At 43.8% G+C, this 26,484-nt stretch overlaps 2 long non-coding RNA genes across 3 annotated transcripts in view; one reads left to right on the forward strand and one right to left on the reverse strand.

Moving 5' to 3' along the window:
- On the forward strand, positions 1 to 25,057 carry LOC122541064. 2 transcript variants are annotated; one of them, XR_006309506.1, is made up of 6 exons: positions 1 to 76; positions 1,763 to 1,903; positions 4,156 to 4,206; positions 15,478 to 15,528; positions 24,256 to 24,369; positions 24,858 to 25,057. It is a non-coding gene; the product is annotated as an uncharacterized LOC122541064 (long non-coding RNA). The 2 variants fall into 2 exon arrangements; XR_006309505.1 differs by lacking the exon at positions 4,156 to 4,206.
- Positions 1 to 26,484, reverse strand: part of LOC122541065 — a 341,169-nt gene that overhangs the window by 222,914 nt on the left and 91,771 nt on the right. The window lies entirely within an intron of this gene.

The following is a 26,484-nucleotide window of genomic DNA, read 5'->3' on the forward strand; positions in this document are numbered from 1 at the left end:
GCTGCTGTCTTGAAGAAGTAGAAGCTATTTTCCCCTTCTCTTGGGTACACTAGAAGCTGGAGTTTCTCTGCTCACTGTGGGTATTGCATGTTTTCTGAACTTGCCTTTTTGCCTTAGAGGTGTGTGCATGGGATGCTACTATATTGGAACAGTTAATTAGTAATATTTACTGTATCTAATATGGAGTTAAGTTTTCCAATAGAATTAAGTTATTCTAAATTATTTTCTCGTTTGTTATATTTTAACAGCAGTGTCTGAATGTATTGCTTTAAATCTGGTAGATTGACTAGTTGAATTGCATCTGGAACAAAGCAGATTACATTGTCCTTTCAAATAAGAAGTTAGGGTCAAGGCTACCTTCTGAAAATATTATGACAAAGGGTCTGGTCAGGTCTGGTCTAATCCATAACACGAGGGAGGCCTCCCTTTTTCAGTTGATCTTCTTCATGCCCATCTGAGGGAGGTGGGGGGGAGGGGAGTCCATTTCACACGTTCTCAGAAATGGGGTGCCCCTGACAGTGCAGGACTGCACTGAAGTGTCAGCTGATTTTGCTGCCTGGATTTTAGTCCATGGGTTGGGAGTGTAGATTCAGAAGAATTGCTAGCTGTACAAATGCAGCTTCTCAGACTGGAGGTTTGGAGTGAGGGGGGGGTGGGGGGGGAAGAGGCCATTAGGACTTGGCCTGGCTGTCTCAGGCTATAAAACAGAGTGCAGAGGCAGGCTGGGTGAAGGGCCTATCTCCATGATTAGCACTATCGTCAAATTTCAAAATAGAACGCATAAGATATAAAACATCCCTCCAGTCCTCATCCATCACCACATCCCCAACATATCTCCTCTGGCTCATCCATGCCAAACCATTCCACCTCCCATAATCCTTCAGACCCTCTGAAATAACTCCACAAAGGCTGTTATCCCATCAGTAAGTCACCCTTTATTTACATGCGCATAATACATGACAATGACCCAGCTAGCACTGAGCGAACAGAACCCCTGACCCTCCTGTTTATATCTGTCAGCTAAGGTTCCCTAATTGGTCCAGGTTAACAGCCCCAATCTGGGAGCTCATATTCTATAAGGACCACCTGGCTGATCTCGTTCCAATCACTATACTCTCCATTCTAATCTATGTCCTTGGATCCTTCCCAATGGGTCTTTATATAGTGTCATAAGAATTGTACAGCATGGAAATTCGTCCATGCCGACCAGATATTCCAACCCAATCTAGACCCATCTGCCAGCACCCAGCCTATATCCATCCAAACCCTTCCTATTCATATACCCATCCAGATGCCTTTTAAATGTTGCAATTGTACCAGCCTCCACCACTTCCTCTGGCAGCCCATTCCATACACTTACCACCCTCTGCATGAAAAAGTTGCCCCTTAGGTCTCTTTTATATCTTTCCCCTCTCACCCTAAACCTATGCCCTCTAGTTCTGTAAAGTACAAAGTGTCTATTTCAGACTCCACTCTATTGAAAAGAAAACTTTCATTCAGAAAATGCATTTACTACATTTACATTCCTTCAATTAGGTAATGACTTACATGAACAAGCATTTCAATCAAGTGCACAATCCCTTATAACAACAAGCTTTAGAATTTATTTAAAGCCATATTCCAAATTTAGATAAACACCTGGAACTGTCAATCAAACTGGGAAATGGCAGGCAGCCTACTGTGGAAATAGGAAGTTGTAAAATCAGTCATGCAGCAAGAGAAAGAATGAAGTCGTAAGCAATGCTTTATTTTTACACTCTAGAGATTTTCTTCCAAAGATTTAAAGAGCTGGACATTTAAATGCTTCAGCAGAGTGATGGAGCTCCATTTGACAGTTGTTATTACAGATCCTCTTGGCAGGATTGACAGGACTTCTAACTGCTACTTCTGATACTTCTGACAGGTGAGGTTGGTAAGTGTGTTTTCATTTCCAATAAGCCTGATAGTTAATGAGTTTAGGCACTCACTATGTATGTTCATGCCTTTTAAACAGTACCAATGACACAAGGGCTACACAGTGGGTCAGTGGTCAGCTCTGCTGCCTCACAGCACCAGGGAACCTGGTTCAATTCCAGCCTTGGGCGACTGTTTATGTGAAGTTTGCACATTCTCCCTGTGCCGGTGTGGGTTTCCTCCGGGTTCTCCGGTTTCCTCCCACAGTCCAAAGATGAGCAGGTTAGGTGGATTGGTCATGCTTAATTGCCCATAGTGTCCAGGGATGTGCAGGCTAGGTGGATTAGCCATGGAAAATGTAGGGTTACAGTGATAGGGTAGGGAGATAGGTCTGGGGTAGGCTGGTCTTTGGAGGATTGGTACAGACTCAGGCTGAATGGCCTGTTTCCACACTGTATGGATTCTATGATTTATCTCAACATGGGACCTAACCTTCAACAAATGTATCCCTTATCCCTATCCAAGGGAAATCTGACATCTCAGCCATCCAAACAAATGCACAAAGTTCTTTCCTGCTCTTCCCAGGTCTACCTTGCACCCCTTGGTTGTCACACTCCTGCATTACCAAAGTGAAAAAGGAATGGAGCCAACTAGTAACTAAAATACCAGCTACCTCTGGGAACTATGCATTGTGACCCTGTGCAAGGACAGCAATTAGTTAGCAAATGGAATGATGACCTTTACTGGAAGGGGCAAAAATATAAATGAAGAGAAGTCTTGCTTCAGTTGCATAGGGCAGTGATGAAACCACACCCAGCACTGTGTATGGTTTTGGCCTTAGTTAAAGATGAAGAGACTTGTATGGGAGGCAGTTCAGAGAAGGCTCAAGTGGTTAACCCTTGGCATGAAGGGGTTATCTCACAAGGAAAGGTGACGTGGATCTATACTCAGAGTTTAGGAGGAAGAATGATGATGATATTGAAACATTAAATATTCTGAGTGGGTTTGACAGGGTAAACATTGACAGGATGTTTCCCCTCATGGGGGGATCAAGAATGAAGCAGAAGTTTAAGAATAAGAGATTACCCATTTAAGATGGAGAGAAATTTACTCTTTTCAATGGTTGTGAATGCAACAAGTTTCTTTCAGGATGGAGCCGGTGATGTGTGGAGTTCCACAGGGACGTCTATTTTGTGACTCGCAAGATAAATTAATGATCGGAATGAATAAACTGAGGGCATTGTTGCTAAGTTTGCAGATGGCACAAAGATAGTTTGAGGGAAAAGTAGTGTTGAGGAAGAAGGGAGGCTGCAGAGGACTTAGGTTATGCATTTTGCTGGGAAGAAGAGGCCTAGGCTATATTTAAAACTGGGAGGCTTTGGAAATCTGAAGCACAAGAGACTTGGGAGTCCTAGTTCAGGATTTACTTAAGATTAATAATCAGGTTCAGCTGGCAGATAAGAAGACAAATGCAATGTTAACATTTCTTTCAAGAGGGCTGGAATATAAGAGCTGAAATGTATTGCTGAGGCTGCCTTAGGCTCTGGTCAAGTTGAGTTTGGAATATAGTGAGCAGTTTTGGGTCCCGTATCTAAGGAAAGATGTGCTGGTGTTGGAGGGGGTGCAGAGAAGGTTGACAAGAAAGATCCCCAGGATGAAGGGCTTGTCAATATGAGGAGCAGTTGAGGAGTCTGGATTTGTACTCAACGGAGTTTAAAATGATGAGGGGGTATCTGATTGAAACTTATAGAAAACCAAGAGGCCTGGAGACAGTAGACATGGAGAAGATATTTTCATAAGTACGAGAGACTAGGACCTGAGGGCACAGCCACAGAGTGAAGGGATGACCCTTTGGAATGGAAATGAGGAGGAATTTCTTCAGCCAGAGGTGGTGAATCTGTGGAACAGATTGCTTCTTAGGGCTATAGAGGCCAAGTCACTGAGTGTATTTAAGACAGACATAGACAGGTTCTTAATGGGTATGGGGATCAAGGGTTACAGGAAGAAGGCAGGAGAATGGGGGTTCTGAAATAGATCAGCCACTATTGAATGGTGAAGCAGACTCGATGGGCCAAATAGCCTAATTCTGCTCTGATATCTTATGGTCCCTTCATTCAGATCATGAATATAAATCACAAATATTTGAGACCCCGGCATTGATCATTTACATCTTTCCTAATTACAGAAGTGTATATAACATCAATGGTCTTTACCAGCAACTTTGGAGCTAACTTAAGATATCTTTTCAAATACTTCTTCCAGTTACCTCTGTTCAGCTGACGACAGCATTTCCTTCCTTCCTTCCAGCCCCAGGTCAGTCATGCAATTTAAGGTGTGTGTCACTTTACTCAATCGATTTTTCCATATTTGTTAGCTGATGACACACCACTGCTTTTTTGATTTAAATGAATGTTCATTTGAGAAGCTAAAGGGAGGGAGCTGCTAAAAAAAAACAAGTGTAATGTATCTGGATCTGCCCTTTACATGTTCAGACCCGACTATACAGTCCAACTACTATACCTTGGGTGGGGTAAGTGATGTGCATGCTTTTACAATCAAACTGGGTTAATCACCCACTCAATCTACACCCCTGATATGAATTTAAAATGTTATCACTTTGCTTGCCAGAAAGTTGTCAGTTATCCCAAAATAATAAAAATCCAAACCTGTTCGAGGCTTGATTCAAGATCTCCACAGCCTGAAGAAAAGACTTTTTTTGGCGCAAAGTGAGAAGCAGGTGAAGATAAAATAATCTGTGCATTTTAGTCTCCCCCTTTAATCTTTCTCTCTTTTAGCCTCTTTTCCATCTTTCTTTAGTCTCTCTCCTGTCAGACTATAACCCGGTGTCATGTGATTTTCGACTTTGTCCAACACCAGCCACCTCCACATCACTGTTTGAGAAGACAAGCTTATGATTGACCTTTGCAAAAAATAATGAATTTTTAGTCTTGGTCCTTAAGACCATAAGAAATAGGAACAGGAGAAGTCCTTGAGCCTGCTCTGTCATTCAAAAGGATCACAGCTGATTTGACATACCTCACATCCACTTTTCTGCCCTTTTTCTGTAACCTTCCCCAAATGATCAAGAATCTCAGCCTCAAATGTACAAAAGGACTCTGCCCCCACACCCCTCTGGGGCAAGGAGTGCCAAGGCCTCACAAACCTTTGAGAGAAGAAATTCCTCCTCATTGTGAGTTCTAAATTGGTGCCCCTTTATTCTCCCCTGGACTCTCCCATGAAGGGAAACATCCTCTCAGCATTTGCCCTGTCAAGCCCCCTAAGAATCCTCTATGTTTCAATGCAATTGCCTCTTATCTTACTCTACTGAGTAGAGTCCCAAACTGCTTAGCCTTTGCTCATAAGACAATCCCTCCACACTAAGGCTTATTCCAGTGAGCTTTCTCAAGCCAAGCCAAACAGGTGCTCTACTCCTAGCTCCAACATGGCGGGCTAGCCCCAGGTGGACAGAGGAAGTGTTTTAGGGATACCCTCCAGGCCTCACTGGTAAAGTGTGGCATTCCCATAGACATCTGGGAATCACTGGCCCAAGACCATCCAAAGTAGTGGAGGAACATCCGGGAAGACGTCGAACACTTTGCAAGACTTGCCGTCGGGAAGAAAAAGGAATTAGAGACAAATAAAGCTGCAGATGTTGGAATCCAAAACAGACAGGTAGGAGGCTGGATGAACATAGCAAGCCAGGCAGCATCAGGAGTTGGAGAAGTCGATGTTTCGGGTGTAACCCTTCTTCAGGACTGGGTGTGGGTATGGGGGGAGCTGCAGATAAAGGGGATAGCGTGGCAGGGTGGTGAAATGGGGATAGGTGAAGACAGGTAGAGGGTACAACCTGTTTGGTAATGGAAGGTATGAGTCTAGTTGGTGGCAGGGAGGAGTGGAAAGGTGGAGGAGGGGCTGGGAAGGGAGTTGTGGGGTGGGAAGGGAGGTTATTTGAAATTGGAGAACTCAATGTTCAGTCCTCCAGGCTGTAGGCTGCCCAGGTGGAAGATGAGGTGTTGCCCCTCCAATTTGCAGTATGGTTCATTGTGGCAGTGGAGGAGGCTGGTCATGTTGGAAAGGGAGTGGGAAGGGGAATTAAAATGGGTGGTGACTGGGAGCTCCAGTCGGCCCCTGAGGGCCCAGCTGAGAGGGAAAAAATGGAAGTCAGGCGAAAATAACGTAAGGGACGCACTGCCACATTAACGCCCCACCCATCCCTTCCTGCGACTACCTTCTATCCCAAGTGTGGCCAAGTCTGTAGAAACCACATCTGACTGTACAGCAACCTTCACACTCACTCTGAGAGTGGAAGAGCCATCCTCGTTTAGATTAGATTAGATTACTTACAGTGTGGAAACAGGCCCTTCGGCCCAACAAGTCCACACCGACCCGCCGAAGCGCAACCCACCCAGACCCATTCCCCTACACTTATCCCTTCACCTAACACTACAGGCAATTTAACTTGGCCAATTCACCTGACCTGCACATTTTTGGACTGTGGGAGGAAACCGGAGCACGCGGAGGAAACCCACGCAGACACAGGGAGAACGTGCAAACTCCGTACAGAGAGGCGGGAATTGAACCCGGGTCTCTGGCACTGTGAGGCAGCAGTGCTAACCACTGTGCCACCGTGCCGACCACGGTGGTGGTGCAAGGGACCACCAATGATGATGAACCTTCTCTGAACTGCCTCCAATGAACTGATATCTTTTATTAGATATTGGGACAAAAAAAAACTGGTCAGTGTTCAAGATGTGGTCTCACCAGTTCCTTGTCCAGTTGCTGGAAGACTTCCCTACTGCTATATGCCTTGGGTCCATTTATGAGAAAGTAATTTTGACTGTTAGAATGTAGGGCCTATAGTTCCTCATTTCTTAAACAATGTGTCTATAAGTTTTTCAAAGGCAAAGCAGATAATGGGAGTAATGAAAACATGACATGACCATTATTCATTCTACTCATTAGATACATTAAAGTGTCTAAATTTGAAATTAGTACTTTCCAGGACAGAGATCACATCAGATAAAGGTAAGGAATTTTAGAGATGACACAGGGACTGTGCAAAATCCCTGGACTGGTTGTGATTACCTGAGGGGGTTGCAGGGGAATTTTCAAGGCTTTTATTTCTCTATTTTCTGGATTTCCCTTCCTTACTTTTCCCTGGGAATTAGACTGTGGGTGGTAATGGGGAGGGGGAGGAAGAAATGTTCAGTCATGATCTGGCCACCATGACTGAAAAGCAGACTGATGAGTCAGTGACTCTGTTGCTGGGATGGGATGCTTTAACCAATAAGCGTGAAAACAGACAACATTCCTAAATTCCCAAACAGACCTGACTCACTTACAATGTAAGACAATGCCTCTCCAATAAAGGAAAGGCTTGCATTTCTATAGCATCTCTCACAATCTTAAATATCTCCAGGTGCTTTCACATAAAGATATTCAATGAGATTCAAAGACATCATCAGGGGCTGGCATCTCTGATTACTCATCTGTGGTCTGAAAGGAACAAATCTGTCTTAAAATTTTTTTTCCCTGGACCATGGCGAGTAGGGGTGCGTCTCTGGATTTCAGCTTGGCCTGCCATGATCTCTTTTGGAACTCCTTCCTGATCTCTAAACCTACTGAGGGGAGGGCAACCTGCTCCCTGCCAGGTTTCAGAGGCAGGACCTCCAAGCCTATTTGTGATGAATTCACTGAGTCTTCAACACTTCGGTGGAGACTTGCCACAGAACGTACATCTCCACTCCAATTAATGCTCCCTACTGCTGGATGGATCTTCTTTGTACACAAAGTAGACCATAAGAAGTAGGAGCAGAATTTGGCCCTTTGGCCCACTGAGTCTGCTGTGCCATTCAAATGGCTGATATGTTTCTCAACCCCATTCTCCTGACCTCCCCCCATACCCCTTGATTCCCTAACTAATCAAGCACCTATCTATGTCTGTCTTAAAAAGATTTAATGATTTGGGCTCCTGTGCCTTCTGGGGCGATGAGTTCCACAGAGTCACCGCCCTGTGACTGGAGGAATTCCTCCTCATCTCAGTTCTAAAGGGTCATCCTGAGTGCGTATCCTCATCTCCCCAACTACTGGAAACATATTCTCCGTCTCCACTCTGTGCTGGCCTCTGTAAGTTTCAATCAGATCCACCCCCCCCCCATCTTTCTAAATGCCACCCAGTACAGATCCAGAGTCCTCAACTGCTCATCACATGACAAGCCCTTTATCCCTGGGATTATTCTTGTAGACCTCCTCTGGTCCCCTCCAAGGCCAGCACATCCTTCCTTAGATATGGAGCTCCAACCTGCTCGCAATATTCCAAATCCAGCTTCTGTAGTCGTGTGCAACACACTAGGTTACAAGAGTCGCAAGGAATTTCACTATTTATTTTATTTTTGAACGAAAGAAAGGAGCTTGCATTTATATGACACTTTTTACAAGGTGCTTCTCAACTGCAATCACTTTTGTAATGTAGGAAATAGGGCAGCCAGTTTATACACAGCATGCTCCCACAAGCAGAATTGTGGTAATGAGTAATTACTTTTGCAATGATGTTGGTCGACAACTGGGACATCACAGGGAACTCCCCTGCTCTTGTTCAAATTAGGTGTCTTGAAAACTTTGTTTAAACTTATCATTCCAACACAGCACTAAAGTCTGTCTACCCGCCTTCCTCCTGAGTTACATAAATCATGGGAACTACTCATTAAGTTGCTCACATCTGACATGAGTTGTGTAACCGCAAACAGCCATGAATTGCATCAACAAAGTCTGTCAGTTAGTCTGTCAAGCTGGGTGAATGAGTTTACTAAAAGGTCCTCATCCTTGATGACTAATTCGTGAAAACATACCTCTGCCCCATCATGCTGCTCACTGTAGCGTCCCAACAAGAAATTGGTTTGTGACACAGGGTTACCATTGAATGAGCCCCTACACAAACAGTTGAGAGGCTAGGTGATAAGGCTGAACCGCTGACTGAGACAGGGCGGGTTCAACCAGCAACCATGTTAAATTCTGATGGCTCCTTCCTTGGGGACAGGGGGTTCAATAACTTGTCCCTCCCAGCAGTTGAGAAACCAGAGTCATGAACAACATTGTAATAATGCAGCACAGGAGGCAACAACTGATGGCCAATTGCCTTGAATTCTAATTGGGAGTGACATGGACTGTTAACAAATGACTTGTCCCCTCGTCACTGGAAAATCCAGAGCTGAACCACATCAACGGTTGATGGGAGTGTGAATGAATTGAATGTACCTTTGAGTGTACATTGTTGATTCTGTAAGAAATGAGCACGTGAGCTCTCTTCTGCCTGTTAACTCAGCTGAGATTGTAACTACTTAAAAATACACAGGGCTGCTAAATATTGTAAAGTCTTTAAGGTCAGGATATAAAAGAAGAATATGCTGGTAGGTGGAAAGGGTTGAATTGGAACGTAGGTCCTGGAATATTAAATCTTGGTACAGACTAAATAAATTGTGAAATTCATGGAATTCATATCAAAAATAGTCACATGAGTAGATTAAACATTTGTTCACTAATATCAACAATATTCAAATTTGGATGATTATTGCTTATTGAACTTTGGATGCTTCATAGTTCAACTTCTCTTTCATTCCTCTGAATCCCCAATGTTATTAAAGAGTTTTTAAACTAGGGAAATTCAGCTGAAGATATGGTTCAAATCAGGCAAAATTTAGCCTTGCGTTTTCTGTATCTTGCAGCCAAAATGCTATCATATTACCAAAGAAAAACTAGGTTTTTTTTTCAACACTGTTCAATTCACTCTTAACATCACTCATTAGGCCAAGGGCATTTATCACTGCTTTTACCACAGAACATCTGTATGAGTTCCATCCGACAGCAAGAAATTAATAACCAGCTTCATATTGCCTGAGAAAGGAACCCACAAGCCATGAAAAGACTGGATTAAATGCTAGGCAAAACCAAGAACCAACTTGTGGTCATTGCAGAGTCAGACTACCTGCAACTAACATCCTGAATCCTCCAAGGTTCGATGTCCAGCATATGCAGAATCAAAGCTGCTCTGGAGCCAACAAGTCTTTGGTCAAATAAGGTCCCAGCCTGTTACTCTGATCGCTGAAACTTCATAGAATCCCTACAGTATGGAAGCAGACTATTCAGCCCATTGAGTCTACACTGAACCTCTGAAGAGTATCCCACCCAGGCTCACCCCATCCCTGTAACCCTGCATTTCCCATGGTTAATCCACTTAAAATGCACATACCTAGACACTGGGCAATTCAGCATGGCCACTCCACCTAACCTGCACATCTTTGCACTGTGGGAGGAAACCGGAGCACCCAGAGGAAACCCATGCAGACATGGGGAGAATGTGTAAACTCTACACAGACAGTCACCCGAATCCACGTCTGTAATGCTATAGTGCTAACCACTGAGCTACTGTGCCACCATAAGGTCCTCCATTAATTCCACAGAAGCCAATGATACAATTACACAAAGAAAGCAGTCTGTATGATCAGTGCTGAGTAACTATTATCAATACTGCACAACTTTACTGTGCTGTGGTCAGCTACAGCTCTTCCCAGCATCTCAGCCTGAAAAGGTAGTGCCTTCAAGGTTCCTCAAGGTTCACACAGAGCACCAACTCTTCCAAATCCAACATGAAAACTGTGTAGGGATCAAGATCTTTTGTCATCTCATTTCCATCTTGTCACAGCTCTGCAATTCTGTCACTGGATAAATTGAGTTTTATGAAATCTACATCATGCATTAGCTAGACTTTCAATGACTCTAAAATGCTACTTTTATAGAAGCATTGGCTTCTCTCATTGGGGAATGGGGGAACCCTGGAGGTTACCATGGCAATGGGGTTATCCCAACATGCCCAGTGGTAGCAAATATCCACCAGTAACAATACCAGCTCGACATGTTTTAGTGGACATTTACTATGCCTCAGAATGCTGGCTGGTCCCTCAAATTCAGTGATGCTGAGCTAGTTTGGGAAAAAGGCAGGAAAGTGGAGTTGAGGATTATTAGAGCACTCATGATCTCATTGAATGGTGGAAATAACCTGATGAGCTGAATGGCCTATTCCTGCTTAGATTTCTTACTAAGTCATTTCCTAAGGAAGGAGGTAGCACGCGTTGCTGACCATTCCAGCCCTGGCCTTCCCTCTTTCACCAGTGAGGTTGGAGAAAGTTTGACATTGTGCTGTGCATCCTGTAATATACGCCACCAGGAACTGGTGGTCACTGCTGGCACTGCAGCCATCCTGGACCACCAGCAAAGGAGGAGGCCCTGGATGAGAGGTAAGTGTGCAAGGCTCATGGAGGCCAGTCATGCAGGCTTTGATAGCAGGATACCTCGCTGAAGGTTGGGAAGGGGGTTCCTTTCTGATCAGATGGTCCTTACTGAACGAGGGTACAGTATGTGGGACACAAAGTGCCCAAACAGGATGGGCACCACCCTCACCAACATGCTGATGGGAATCCATCCCTCTGTGTTCCTTCTCAATTCTACAGTGCCCCAATTCCCAGACCCACTTGCTCACTGCCTGCTTCCAAAGGGCAGAATGACATTTCCCATTCAATTTGCAATCTGGTGCTGTACCGAGGCACAGCTGAGCTGAAATGTTGCCTATGTGGGCAAACAGAAACTACCTCAGGGCACTGCTACCAAGATGAACATTGAGACCCACTGACCAACGGTGACACAAACTATCTGCCATGTTTGTACACAAAACAACCGTGACTTTGTCTCAGAAGTGGTTCATTGGCTGTGAAGCATTTTGAAATGATCTAAGGATAGATTTGATGGGGCAGCAGCTCTTTCTCTACTTGGGGATTTTTCACAGCTTTGTATATCTGTCATTGTCAATCCTGGCTCAGTGGCAGATCCTGCTTCTCAGCAAATCAGTCTTGCGTTTTGAGTTCCTCTCCAAAAATTGAGCACGCAACTTTGGCTTACTCTTCACTGCAGTACTGAGGCAGTGCTGCACTATCTGTTGTGCTGCCTTCTGGATGCCATGCCAAACTATGGCTCTCAATTGCCTACCCAGGGATACATAAACAATCAGGGCCATTCATACAGAGTCTTCGCCGATATCCAATCCCCCAAGGATAAACAGAATATCATCACTGCCTGTGGGATTTGCAGTTTGAGAACTGACTCCCTCATTAGCCTGCAGTGAGTGCCTGGGGGTGGGGAATGTGGTGCTTGGATAGTGATCTGGGGAGGACCACATGCTCAGTGAGACTGACCCATATCCTGAGCTGCAGCAGGAGCATCTGAGCTGAGGTTTAGAAAGATGCTAAGTAACATGCCACTTTCAACACATTAAAGATCAAAACTTTGTCAACCTTTAGCTTGGGTCAGTAATGTTCCTCAGAAATTTGGTAATCTGATTGTATCATAGGGATCCAATCCAAGAGAAGAATTGGGTCACAGCTGATAATAAAGCTGACTGGTTTAAACACAGTTATAAACCTCTCTTGTAGACCTCTGGCAATTGCGTTTTCATTTCATGCAACATAGCCGTGAGATCTGAAAGGACTGATTCTCTGTTACACTTGGAAACTGCAGTCTCTGAATAAATAGTTCCTAACAATCAACAAATGATTACACAGAACTTCTCCTTAAGTAAATAAGAATATGGTCAAGTCCAATACTACATGGATTATATTTCGAGTGCAAAAGGGATGGAGGGATTGACTGGGAATTTTGTGGCTGCTGACTGAGTGAGTGAGGTGATGTGATGGGATAGAATCAAAGAATCCCTACAGAATGAAAGCAGGCCATTCGGCCCATCAAGTCCACACCAACCCTCTGAAAAGCATCCCCAGTCCTCTACTCTATTCCCACAATTCCCACCGTTAATCCAACCAGCTTGAATATCCCTGGATAAAATGGCCAATTTAGCATGGCCAATCCACCTGACCTGAACAACTTTGGACTGTGGGAGGGAACTAGAGCACCTGGAGGAAACTCACGCAGACACTGGGAGAATGTGCAAACTCCACACGGACAGCAGCCCAAAGGTGGAATCAAACCTGTGCGGTAGCAGTGCTAACCATTGAGCTACCCAGATGTTTCGAAGATATATGTATGAGGGGACAAATAAGGCACTGACTACCAACATGTATGAGGCTGTTTGATCCAAACAAATTATGTTTAATTGAAACTTAACCTGAGAAAATGCTTGGAATTCATTCCATTAATAGTTAATTGTGGGATTTAATGAGATATGTGTGTAGACAATCTTTCGTATTTGTGCTTGATCATCTACTCAAAGGTGGAAATCTGCAAAAAAATTCAACCAAATGCAGAAGATAATGTGATGACACCTTTTAGTGAAAGCGTTCCTGACAAAGTAAAAGGAGTCCCTGAAAACCAAAAGGTAACCACCAGAAATATCTCAAAAAGAGACCTCACAAAAAGAATAATTTCAGCTCTGGTCTGTGGATTCTAGGTATATTTAGAACGTTTCAAATCTGAGAGCTATAGAACATACATATATGCGCAAATTAAAAGTCTGTTCCTCATGTTACGATGACCCAACTCTTCTGCTGTGTTAAATGATTGTTACAACATCACTAAGTGAATATTTTCTTCCAGCTACAAATAAGTTTACAATATACAATCCTCAAATCAAAATAGGTTAAACAGATGGACGGCATAGAGGCTCAATGGTTAGCATTGCTGCCTCACAGCGCCAGGGACCCAGATTCAATTCCAGCCTCACGTGACTGTCTGTGTGGAGTTTGCACATTTTCCCCGTGTCTGCATGGGTTTACTCCTGATGCTCCAGTTTCCTCCCACAGTCCAAAGATGTGCAGATTAGGTGGATTGGTCATGGTAAATTGCCCATAGTGTCCAGAGATGAGCAGGCTAGGTGGATAAGCCATGGGAAATGTAGGGTTACAGGGACAGGAAAGGGGCCTAGTCTCAGTGTGATGCTCTTCAGAGTGTTGATGCAGACTTGATGGGCCAAATGGCTTCTTTCTGCACTGTAGGGATATTATGAGAAGGAGAGAAAGTGAGGACTACAGATGCTGGAGATTAGAGTCTAAAAGTGTGGCGCTGGAAAAGAGCAAAAGGTCAGGCAGCATCCGAGAAGCAGGAGAGTCAATGATTCAGGCATACGTCCCTCATCTGGAATGTGGTGGTGTCTGGTGGGGGGGCGGGGAATGAGAGATAAATAGGTGAGTAGGTATCACCCTCAACCTGCACATACCTATCGCCTTCCTAGCGACCTCATTCCCACCCTCCTATTTATCTCTCACCCCCCCCTCCCCACCACCCCGCCCTCCCCTCCCCCTCCCCCATATACATACACACGCATTCCAGATGAGGAGCGTATGCCTGAAACGTTGACTCTCCTGCCCCTTGGATGCTGCCTGACCTGCTGTGCTTTTCCAGCGCCACACTTTTCGACTTAAATGAGATGGAACCTGACAATGCCTGAAACTGTTTAAAGACAGCTGTCTTGAAAGCAATGTCAATTGTAGCCATTTCAGTGGTTTCCCTCCGATGTTCTTTGATCAGAACTTGAAACAAATATGGCCTGAATTTGAAACCATAGGAACCAACTGGACGGTCTATCAAAACAATGTAACAGTTTCAGAGATTAATCAATAACACAATGAAACTGCAAGCAGCCACTAAAATGAGCTTATGACATTCTTCCTATAAATATGTATTGTAATTTTCAGCTGGCCAATCTTAAGATAAGCGAGTTACATTCGGCTTGGCGTTCAGGGATACTGTTTTTCTAAACTGCAAATAAATTAATTTTTAAAATGCTAAAAGTAACAATAATCCAGCAAGGAAACTCTCATTTGTTCTGGTAATTGATATTGATGGGAATCCGCTGTGGTAAAACAAACACAATGAGAAAACTACTACATCACATTTCAGACGATACATTATTAATATCACAAACACTGGAAACCGAGGGAAAGAGAATCATCTGCCTTTCACTCACTCGTTAATGTTTCAAGGTTCCACAACCGAAAGGGAAATCAATCAGCAAAATTCCACTGAGACACTTTCTCTCATCGGTTCTTCCTATACATTGTGATTCCTGTTTAAAGATGACTGTTTCAGTCATAAATTCAGAGAATTTATTTATTTTAAAATGCCAGTATAATTACACTGATTATTCACTGCCAATGTGGCCACGTAAGTCTGAATGCAGGTCTATGTGAGTTTGCAGATATTTGTGTGCATGTGTTTCTGTGTATCAGTGCTTGTATATGAAACAATGTGAGTGCAATTTGGGATTTTCAATGACTTAGGAACCTTTCAAAAATGGCTGTTTGGTCCCAACACTGGAATTCCCAAGCCCGTTCCCAAGGTTTCTAATTTTCAAGATTGCCTTTTAGATCACGAATCTTCATCTGGCATTCCTGCCTTGGTCAGCTCCTTTGCAGAAATGGGCTTGTCCTGGCAATGCCTGTGGTTGGGCCAGGTTTTAAAAGAGTCATAGAACATAGAGCAATACAGCACAGTACAGGCCCTTCGGCTCTCAATGTTGTGGCTGCTTTCTATCATACTCTACAACCAGACTAACCTATATACCCTTCCTTTACTCATGATCTGCAGAATCCTTGACCTGTCGTGAACCACAGTTTGGATGAGGGAATATCTTGAAAGGTGAGTTTAAAAGTTCCTCTTCAAATGCACCGCCCACACTCAATGCCATGCTATGCTTCCACCCAGCCCACAGGCTTTCCTCAGCTGAAAAATGTGATGCTGGAAAAACACAGCAGGCCAGGCAGCATCCGAGGAGTAGGTGAATCGACGTTTCGGGCATAAGCCCTTCTTCATAAGCCCTGATCTCTAGTCTCCAGCATCTGCAGTCCTCACTTTCTCCACAGGCTTTCCTCACCAGACTATGCCCCCTCTAACACTCCCTTGGCTCCTAATGCCCCTCCACCCCCACCCCCAAGCCAAGCTATGGCACTTCATTGCCTTTTTGCACAGCCTACAATATATGGAGCAAATAAACATCAGAAATAGGAACAACATTAGGCCATTCAGCCTTCTGTGCCCTGCTCTCCAGTTCAATGAGATTGAGGCTGATCTTTTAAACCTACAAAATTCCACAAGATTAGATGGAGTAAACACAGGAAGGGCATTCCTGATGACCGGAAAGTCTAGAACCAGGGGTCACAGTCTAAGGATATGGGGTATGCCAGTTAGACTGAGATGGAGAGAAATATCTTCACCCAGAGAGTGGGGAGCCTGTGGAATTCTCTACCAAGGAATGCAGTTGAGGCCAAAACATTAAATCCTTTCAAGAAGGAGTTATTTATAGGTCTCAGGGCTGAAGGGATCAAAGGGTAAGGGGGATAGTGGGAACAGGCTACTGTATTGGATCATTAGCCATAGTCATATTGAACGGAGGAGCAGGCTTGAAGGGCTGAACAGCCAACTCCTGCCAATATTTTCCATGTTTCAGTGTTTCTATATTTCTACATCAACACCATAATTCTTGCACTTACGTTCATATTGCTTCATGCGTTCACTACGCAGCCATTTATCATCCTTACTCCATGAGGAAGCCTCCATAGCCCTCCGGGGTAGAGAAATCCAAAGGTTCCTCACCCTCAGAATGAAGAAATTCCCTCTTCATCTCATTTGTAAACCACTTTGCCCCTTGTTCTGAGATAGTGTCCCCTGAATCAAGACCCCACAAACAGGGGGAATCATCCTTCCTGCATTTATCCTGTTGAACGCTGTAACAGCGGTGTATTTTTGAATGAAATCACCTCATTCTTCAATAGAAGAATACAGGCCTAGAATATCAACCCAGTCTATTTAAACTTTCCTAGCAAGACAATCTCTCTATCCCAGGAAGTAGTTTGGTTGTACTTCCTCTGTCTTTCCTTAAGTAAGGAGACCAGAACAGCACATGTTTAGATTGAGATTAGATTCTCTACAGTGTGGAAACAGACTCTTCGGCCCAACATGTCCACATCCACCCTCCAAAGAGAGACCCACCCAGACTCATTCCCCTACATTTACCCCTGACTAATCCACCTAACACTACAGGCAATGTAGAATGGCTAATTCACCTAACCTGCACATCTTTGGACTGTGGGAGGAAACCCACGCAGACACGGGGAGAATGTGCAAACTCCACACAGACAGTTGCCCAAGGCGGGAATTGAACCCGGGTCCCTGGCGCTGTGAGACAGTAATGTTAACCACTGAGCCACTGTGCACAAGAAGCTCTTTGTCATTGCAGTAAGGTATCTCTATTCCTGAACACAGATCCAGAGCAGGAGTAGGCTATATTGATTCCTTGAGCCTACTCTGCCACTCAGTAAGATTGGATTGGGCTGCAACTTCAAACCCACATTCCCGCTTACCCGTGATAATCTTTACACCCCCCCCCGCCACCCCCCCCCCCCCCCCCATCCCCCTCCCGCCACCACTACCTTGTTTTACAAGGATTAATCTACCTCTGCCTTAAAAATATTCAAGGATGCTAATCATAAGAGACTAGAGCAATTCAGAGCATCGGACCTGTTCAGATGTTCAATGAGTTTGTGACTTATCTGATGCCCTCCACCACCTTTTCAGGAAGAGAATTTCAAAGATTTGTGACCTTCTGTCTGAAATGGGCAAGCCCTCTGACTTTGAAACAGTGACCCCCCTCGTTCTAGATTTGCCATTGGGGAAACATCTTTCCATGTTTATCCTTTCAAGATCCCTTGGGATTTTATACATTTCAAACAAGTCACCTTTTGCTCTTCTAAACTCCAATGAATGTGAGGCAAGGCTGTTTAACCTTCCTCATGAGAGAACTTGCCCATTCCTGGTACTAGTCTGGTAAACCTTCTCTGAACTGCCTTCAATGCATTTATGTCCTTAATTAAACAAGGTGACCAATACTGTGTGCAGTGCTCCAGATGCTGTCTCAGCAGTGTCCTCTATAAATGAAGCATAACATCCCTGCAAATTGAATTCCCCTCACACTAAATTATAACTTTCTATTAGTCTTCCTAATTACTTGCTGTACTTGCATCATAACCTTTTGCTTTTCATGCACAAAGACACCCCAGATCCCTCTGCACCTCAGAGCTCTGAAATCGCTCAGCATGTAGATTATATGCTTCTTTATTATTCTTCCTGGACAATTTCACATTTTCCCACATCATAGACTCCATTTGTCACATCTTAGTTCACCCACTTGGCCTATGAATATCTTCAAGTAACCTCCCTTCATCCTTGCCACAATCTATGTTCTTGGCTAGCTCTGTGATGTCAGCAAATTCAGAAACCAGATTTTAAGACTGTAGTTTCCTGATTTCTGTCTTTTTGTTTGACTCAGAGCATTATATTCCCTACTTTCCACTCTAATGGGACTGGCTATGATTCAAGGGAGCTTTGGAAAACTAAAACCAATGTATCACTGTCTCACTGGCTACTTCTTTAAAGATCCTAACAGGAAGCCCCTCAGGATCTGGGTACTTTTCAGAACACAGCACCAACAATTTCCGATCTACTCCAACAAATTGTCTTTTTCCTGAGTTTCCCCTTCCTATCTGCCGGCTAAGTTCTCACAGTTTATCAGCTATAACTTGTACCTTTAATTTTTTTTTCTTGCTGATTTTTTAACCCCCATCCTATCGCCTAACTGCGGTAGTGCTTATATTTTCCCCAGCACCCATGTTGCGTGTGTGTGGGTGTGAGACACAGTGAGAGACACAAGGTGCACGAATCTTTATTCAGTTTCCACCACCAGGAAGAAAGGAAACACCCGAGTGGCCAGTGACAAGCAGAGCTGTCCTGGAGATCTGCCTGGGCTGAGCTTGTCCTCACTTTGAACAACTTCTCATTTAAACTCCACTCACTTTCTTGTGGTCAAAGGGGTGGCCTGGGGTATCTGCATGGGCCCCAGTTACACCTATCTCTTTGTGGGGTATGTGGAACACTCCTTATTCCAGTCTGACTCTCTCTCTGGTACATCAATGATATCACCGGTACTGCTTCCCTCTTACGATCTGAACTGGAAAAGTTTTATCAATTTCGCTTCCAATTTCCATCCTGGCCTCACCTTCACCTGGTCCATCTCCGACTCCTCCCTTCCACTCCTTGCTTTTTCCTGCTTTCATTTCTGGGGATAGGCTGACCACCAATATTCATTACAAACCAACTGACTCCCACAGTTACCTTGACTATTCATTCTCACACCCTGCTTCCTGTAAGGGCTTTATCTTATTCTCCCAGTCTGTCCGTTTCTGTCATATCTGTTCTGACAATGTCACTTTCCGTATGGGGTGGGATTCAGAGATATCTAGCATTTTTCTCGACCAATGATTCCCTGCTAACATAGTTGACAGGGCTCTGAACTAGGTCTGAACATCTCTCGCACTTTTGCCCTCACCCCTTCCCTTCCCTCCCACAACAGCTTATTTAGCTTTTCTTTTGTCCTGGCCTGCTATACACAGTGTCCTTGTTACCTCTCCACCTATACACTCACATCTCCTCTTCTACCACTCCCAACCCACTTTGGCTTCACCATAAATACCACTTTTCCCTTGCTGCTATCAATTCTGATTATGCCCACAACAGCTATAGAGTCCACCTGGTCCTCACCCACCAGAATCCTCAGCTGGAGGGCAATTAGCCGCCATTTCCATTGCGTCCAATGGGATGCCATACCAGACACATATTCCCTCCCCTCCCTTATCAGCATTCCACACAGACTGTAGCCTCCAGGACACCCTAATCTATTCCTTCCCCGCTCCCAACATCTCCCCACACCCTCACAGCACCTTCCCCAGCAATCACAAAAGGTGTCTCTCTCCTCACTATCTGAGGCCCCAGATACACCTTCCAGGTGAAACACTGATTTACCTGGACTTCACTCAATCCAGTATTCGCTACTCACCATGTGGTCTTCTCTCTACTGGGGAGATGAAGTGCAGCCTGGGTGACCGTTTTGCAGAACACTGATGCACTGTCCACCATAATGAGCTTCCAGATGCCTGCCACACCACCATGCTTCCACACCAACATTTCTGTCTCACTGTTCCAGCGAGCCTCAGCACAAGCTGGAAGAAAAACGTCTCATTTTCCACTTCTAGGACTTGAAATAAATCCACAGAGGCCAATATTCCGTCATTAAACCTACCTTTATTTACACATCAAGTGAATTGGCCATGCTAAATTGCCCATAATGGTAGGTGCATTAGTCAGGGGTAAATATAGGGTCGGGGAATGGGTCTGGGTGGGTTACTCTTCCGAGGGTCGGTGTGGACTTGTTGGACCGAAGGGCCTGTTTCCATGCTCTGGGGAATCTAATCTAGTCACTGCCTGTTGCCCAGCCTCATACAGAATGTCAGCATCTCTGAAACTCACCATTTTTTACCTGTCAGCCTGGACTCCCTGATTGGACCAGATTAATCACCCCAATGAGGGAACTCATCTTCTATGAATTTCAGCTGGCTGACCTCATTACAATCACCAACATCAAGTTCAATCTTTAGATCTTGATTCTATCCTTGCAAGTTTTTTTTTTACCCACTGCCCACTCTGGCCCTGCTATGACATTGGTTGCTTTTAGCACAGTAACTCATTCTCACACTCCTAGACCCATTCTCACATTTTAGGTTAAATACAAATGAAAAGAACTGCGGAGGTTGGAAATCAGAAACAAAAACAGAAATTGCTGGAAAAAATCAGCAGGTCTGGCAGCATATGTGGAGAGAGATTAGGGTTAGTGTTTCAGCTCCTGTACCCTTCCTCATTTCCCATTTGGCTCACTGAGTCCACACTGACCCTCCGAAGAGCATGCCACCCAGACCCATCCCCCTGTGACCCCACATTTCCCATGGCTAACTCACCTAGCCTGCACATCCTTGGATGCTATGAGCAATCTAGCATGGCTAATCCACCTAACATTTCTGAGGAAGGGTCACTCGACCTGAAATGTTAACTCTGATTTCTCTCCACAGATGCTGCCAGACCTGCTGAGCATTTCCAGCAATTTCTGTTTTTGTATCGCATTATATGGGTTGCATTCAGTCCAGCTCACCCTTTTTCTTTCTCTTTGTTCTTATTGTACTAATTCAGCTTTTCTTCTATCCTGGTCTGCTATCACAGTCTCCTTGTTACCTCTCCACCTATACATTCACGTCTCCTCTTCCACCACTCCCATGGCTTCACCATAAGTACCACTTTTCCTTGCTGCTATCAATTCTGATGATGCCCACACTCAAAACATTAGCTCTGTTTTTTTTAAATCACAGATGCTATCAGACCCTGCTGAGTTTCTCCAGTAATTTTAGTTTTTTATAGTCTGGAGTTGAGTTAACACACTTCCACCAACCACCACCATCTTCCCATGTGCCAGGTATGACTCCAATCAGCAGAAAGTGTTAGATTAGATTTTAGATTAGATTAGATTACATTACAGTGTGGAAACAGGCCCTTCGGCCCAACAAGTCCACACCGACCCGCCGAGTCGCCTGAGGCGGGAATTGAACCCGGGTCTCTGGTGCTGTGAGGCAGCAGTGCTAACCACTGTGCCACCATGCCACCCATGTTCCTCTGGGTTTCTATTGATTCAAATTTTGTTAATTCTTCTTGATGTTTCACTCAGTCAAATGCAGCCTTGATGTCAAGGGTTATCACTCTAACTTCCCCTCTAGAATTCAACTCTTTTGGAATCCCTACAGTATGAAAGTAGGCCATTTGGCTCACTGAGTCCACACTGACCTTCTGAAGAGCATGCCACCCAGACCCACCCCCCTGTAACCCCCACATTTCACATGGCTAACTCATCTAGCCTGCACATCCTTGGACGCTATGAGCAATCTAGCATGACTAATCCACCTAAATGCACATCTTTGGACTGTGGGAAGAAACTGGAGCTCCTGGAGGAAACCAGCCCAGTGAGAGGTGAACAGTCAAAGTTCACACAGGGTGGAATCGAATCTGTGTCGCTGGAGCTGTGAGGCAGCAGTGCTAACCCCCAAACCACTGAGCTGCCCATGTTCATGTTAGAACCACGGCTGTAATGAGGTCAGGAGCTGAGTGGCCCTAGTGGAGCCTAACCTGAGCATCAGTGAGCAGGTTAGTAGTAAGCTATAGTTGCTTGATTAACAAGGTCACTGTTGATGACACCATCATTTACTAATGATCGAGAGTAGACCAATGAAATGGTAATTGTCTGGGTTGAACTTGTCCTCCTTTTTATGGACAAGATATACCCAGGCAATTCTCCACATTGTTGGGTGGATGCCAGTGTTGTAGCTGTAAGGGAACAGCTTGGCTCGGGGAGCAGCAAGTTCTGGAGCACAAGTCTTCAGTACCATTGTCTGAATATTTTCAGGGGTCACAGCTTTTGCAGTATCCAAGTGCATTCAGTGTGTCTGTATTTGTATGAGTGTGTGTATGAGTGTGTGCATGAGTATCTTTGAGTGTGACAGTGTGTGACACCTGTATTCATCTCACAGCTTTGTGTTCATGTGCAGCTGAGTGCTGTTTGCTGTGCTGATGTGTTTTATCGAGGCCAGCAGGGAGACCGAAAGCCATGAACTATTATTTACAGATTGTGCTCACAATCAATAACAGAGTTCAACATTAAGACTGACTCAGAGAAAGTAATTCCTATTTCGATTCTTCATGCAAACAATTGACCTGATGTCAATGACTGATCCATTAAACATGAAGAAAGAAAACAATTCTGACTGAGATTTTGGACAATAATATTAACAATACACATCTGCTATAAATCCTGTGCCACTCTCTGAATGAATTAGCATGTGCAGATTGACAGAAAAGCTCTCATACTTGCAGCTGTGTGTACTGAATGGGCAAAAATTAGTGTTTGTAATCAATAAGGAGTGGCAATGAGTGAGGGAGGGAAGGTAACCCATGATCAACAATACAAAGCAATTGGACTGTCCATCAACACCATATTAAGCTTTTAAAATTCAATAATGAACACAATAGAACTGCCAGGAGTGAATGGAATTAACCCATTGACAGTCTGTCCATATACATTCTTCCCAGAAGGAACACAATAGGGAAATGTTTTTAAGCAGCAGGAACAAGACTGCATTCACCAGGTTCAAAGCTTCAGCCTCCACATCTCTGAAACTGCAGAAATGCTAGAACTGCCCAGTCAACCTCAAAAGGTCTGTATTATGAACTGAGAGGTAGATTTGAACAAGTCTAATAGCGTCAGTCATTTACTAGTTTTATGCAAATAAACATGCTGGTAATTAGACGGCTAATTATCCTCGTTTGTGTTAGTCCCGTTGTGATTGTGAAGTGTCTATTGGAGTACTGGAAGTGGGGAATAGCATGTGAACTAAATCGGTTCTACTCAGAGGAGCAATATCATCTATGTTCAAAATTACTGCTTCCAGATTACAATATTCCACAGTAGAACCACAGAAGTTTTTAAGTGACGCTCTAATACATTGACGGGAGGGGAGTCTGAAATCAATTTATGTTGGCAAGTATCTTAAATACTCGACAGAGGTACACTTTTGACAGCAAAGAGTTGAGTTGCCAAAGACAAGAAGAAAGATATACATTTATATAGTACCTTGCACAATCTCAGTACTGTACATCCTAAAGCATCTTACAGCCAATAAAGTTCTTTCCTCGTAATGTGCAAGACTCAGCAGACAGATTGCACAGAGAAAGATCACACAATCAGCAATATAATCATGACCAGCTAATCGATTGTACTGACGTTGATTGGGATAAGTATTGGGCAGAAAGAACTTGAAATAGTGAAGAGGGGATAGGAGGAGAAATGACTCAAAAGCTTGGTTTTCAGGACAGTTTTCAAGGAAGGCAGAAAGATGGAGAGGCAGAGGAATTTAAACTGGGAATTTCAGTATAGAGGGCCTGAACAGCTGATGGAAAGGTTGCCAATAGTTGGAGGATGGAGACTTCTGGATAAAGTTGTAGGGCTGGATGGTTTTACAGGGATGGGTGGTGTGTGGGATGAAAGGTTAACAAAAGTGATTAATGTTGGGGATACGTGCTGATAAAGAGGTCTTATCTATTGACAATTAACTTCTGTAACTAAATTTACTGAACTGCTTTCATAGATGATAGTAATGAAGCTGCCTTCCTCACTTCCCCATTTAGTCTTTAGTTTAAAGACCCGAAGCATTAATGACCCGAATAAGGCTGTATGTGTTTCTTGCAAGCTTTCATTTAATAAGAATTGATCGAACACAACTTGGTTACTGAATTACTTTTCCTGCATCTTGCATATTTATGCTTAAGAATCTTGTGTAATATCAGCACATAGGCCTGTGTACATCCATTGCTGGTGTCAAAAGTTTATAGGTTCACAGAGAGTGGACATAAGCCAGCTCTACTTGTAATATGTCATTACAGGCATCCAACAGGAAGGAAAACAAACCTTTCAAAATACCATGGAGCAGTGGGAGAATCCTGCGATGACAGTTCCCAAAACTGGGGAGCTACTGAGTCACATATAAATCAGGCCAGGTAAGGATATCATGTTTCATTCTGTAAAGGACACAGGTTGAACTCCTATAACATTCCACTAGCTTCACAGTCACTTTTATTGATACAAGTCCTTACTTTTAAACCATTTTCCGATTCTCAAAATTCTACGGTGGGAACTCAACTGGTGTTATCTGGGTCTCGATCTCTGCATTCACACGTCAGAGATATAACCATTATGTTACCATCATCTTGACAGGTGTACACACTGTCTTCAATCTGAGTCAGATGCTAGCAACAGTCCGGGAGCCAAGACAGAATATGCAGAGTATAGTAGGGCAGAGAGGGATTGAAGTGGAGGAGGGTGTGTGGGGTGGGGGCGGTGGAGTAAACTCAGTTGGCTGTTTGGTTGGTTTGCATAGGATTAATTCCTGCAGTGACTGAGGATTCTTTATTTCTCCCTGACTGAGGGGTGATGATCCTCAGGTTAAACCACCACCAACCATCTCTCTCTCTCTCTCTCTCTCTAGTTAGACAGCAGTTCTCTGCTCTTTTGGGACTATGGCAAATTTACCTTTACTCTTAGCACAAGCAGAAATGATTTCTTCCAGAACAGGACACCTCCAGAGATCAAGAGTGAGCTTACAGAGACACTGGAATAAGTCTCTTCATGTTTCCAAGATGCCAGTGAATTTGTCTGTCCTTCCTATTTTGTTGCAATATCCATGAAATATCCTTAGGAACGTTTTTGTTGCTTTGCATCTCTGAATTAAATAAACTCTGCAAAGAGTCAGACAAATGTGGCATATTATTATTCTATCACCACAAGATGACTTTAGTAAATGCCAATGTTCAGTCAATGTTAAATGGCTGTAACTTCTTTCAGCAAGTTAATCAATCGTGATTTTCATTCTTTTCTCTTGGTTTTCCCTTTAAATCAATCATCTTACACATAGATTTTCAAATGTGGTGAGTTATTGGCTGTGAGGACTATGTGGCTGACTCCAAAGCACATACTCTTCTTATTTAGCTGTCCCAATCAATAAAGGTCATTCTTTTCAGTCCCGCGATTTCCAAAGCCTTCTCTATAAATTGGATCTTTCTACGCCTTCTTCCTGCTCATTCAATTCATAATTAGTCACTCTAACAACACACTCAAATAAGCTATTATGTCTCTCCTAGACAGGAGACAATATTCAGCAATGTCATTGTTTCTCTTTGTTGATGCTTCCATTGACTGTCGGTTGTGTTTTCACTGAAATAGGTTAGAATGATATGGTGAACAAATCTAACAATTCTATGTTTTTAAAGGTAAGGAAAAACACTCATAAAATTAAACTCTGAGGATTCTGACAGAAGTGTCACATAGTAAACTTAGTGAACATGATTATAGTCCATGGATTTACGGAGACTTGATTAATACATTTGAATAAGCAGGAGTCTAGAAACAAAATGAAAATCACTGGACTTGGTGCTGTCATTAGTGTTACCCTTGTCCTGAAATGGGTGGAAAAAAATAATGGGATTAATGTACTCGCTTTTGTTAATACCAGTCAAGATCACCTTGTTAAAGGTCGGGGTAATAGGGTACTGAAGGAGGTGGCTCTAGAAAACGTGGATGCATTGGTGATTACTTTCCAGAGTTCGATAGATTCAGGATCAGTTCCTGCGGATTGGAGGGTGGCTAATGTTGTACCACTTTTTAAGAAAGGAGCGAGAGAGAAAGCAGGAAATTATAGACCAGTTAGTCTGACCTCAGTGGTGGGAAAGATGCTGGAGTCAATTATAAAGGATGAAATTACGACACATCTGGATAGTAGTAACAGGATAGGTCAGAGTCAGCATGGATTTATGAAGGGGAAATCATGCTTGACTAATCTTCTGGAATTTTTTGAGGGTGTAAATCTGAAGATGGACGAGAGATGTGGATGTAGTGTACCTGGACTTTCAGAAAGCTTTTGATAAAGTCCCACATAGGAGGTTAGTGAGCAAAATTAGGGTGCATGGTATTGGGGGCAAAGTACTACTTGGATTGAAAATTGGTTGGCTGACAGGAAACAAAGGGTAGTGATAAACGGCTCCATTTCGGAATAGCAGGCGGTGACCAGTGGGGTACCGCAGGGATCCGTACTGGGACCACAGCTTTTTACAATATAT

The sequence above is a fragment of the Chiloscyllium plagiosum genome, chromosome 36 (assembly GCF_004010195.1).
Source record: "Chiloscyllium plagiosum isolate BGI_BamShark_2017 chromosome 36, ASM401019v2, whole genome shotgun sequence".
NCBI lineage: Eukaryota > Metazoa > Chordata > Chondrichthyes > Orectolobiformes > Hemiscylliidae > Chiloscyllium > Chiloscyllium plagiosum.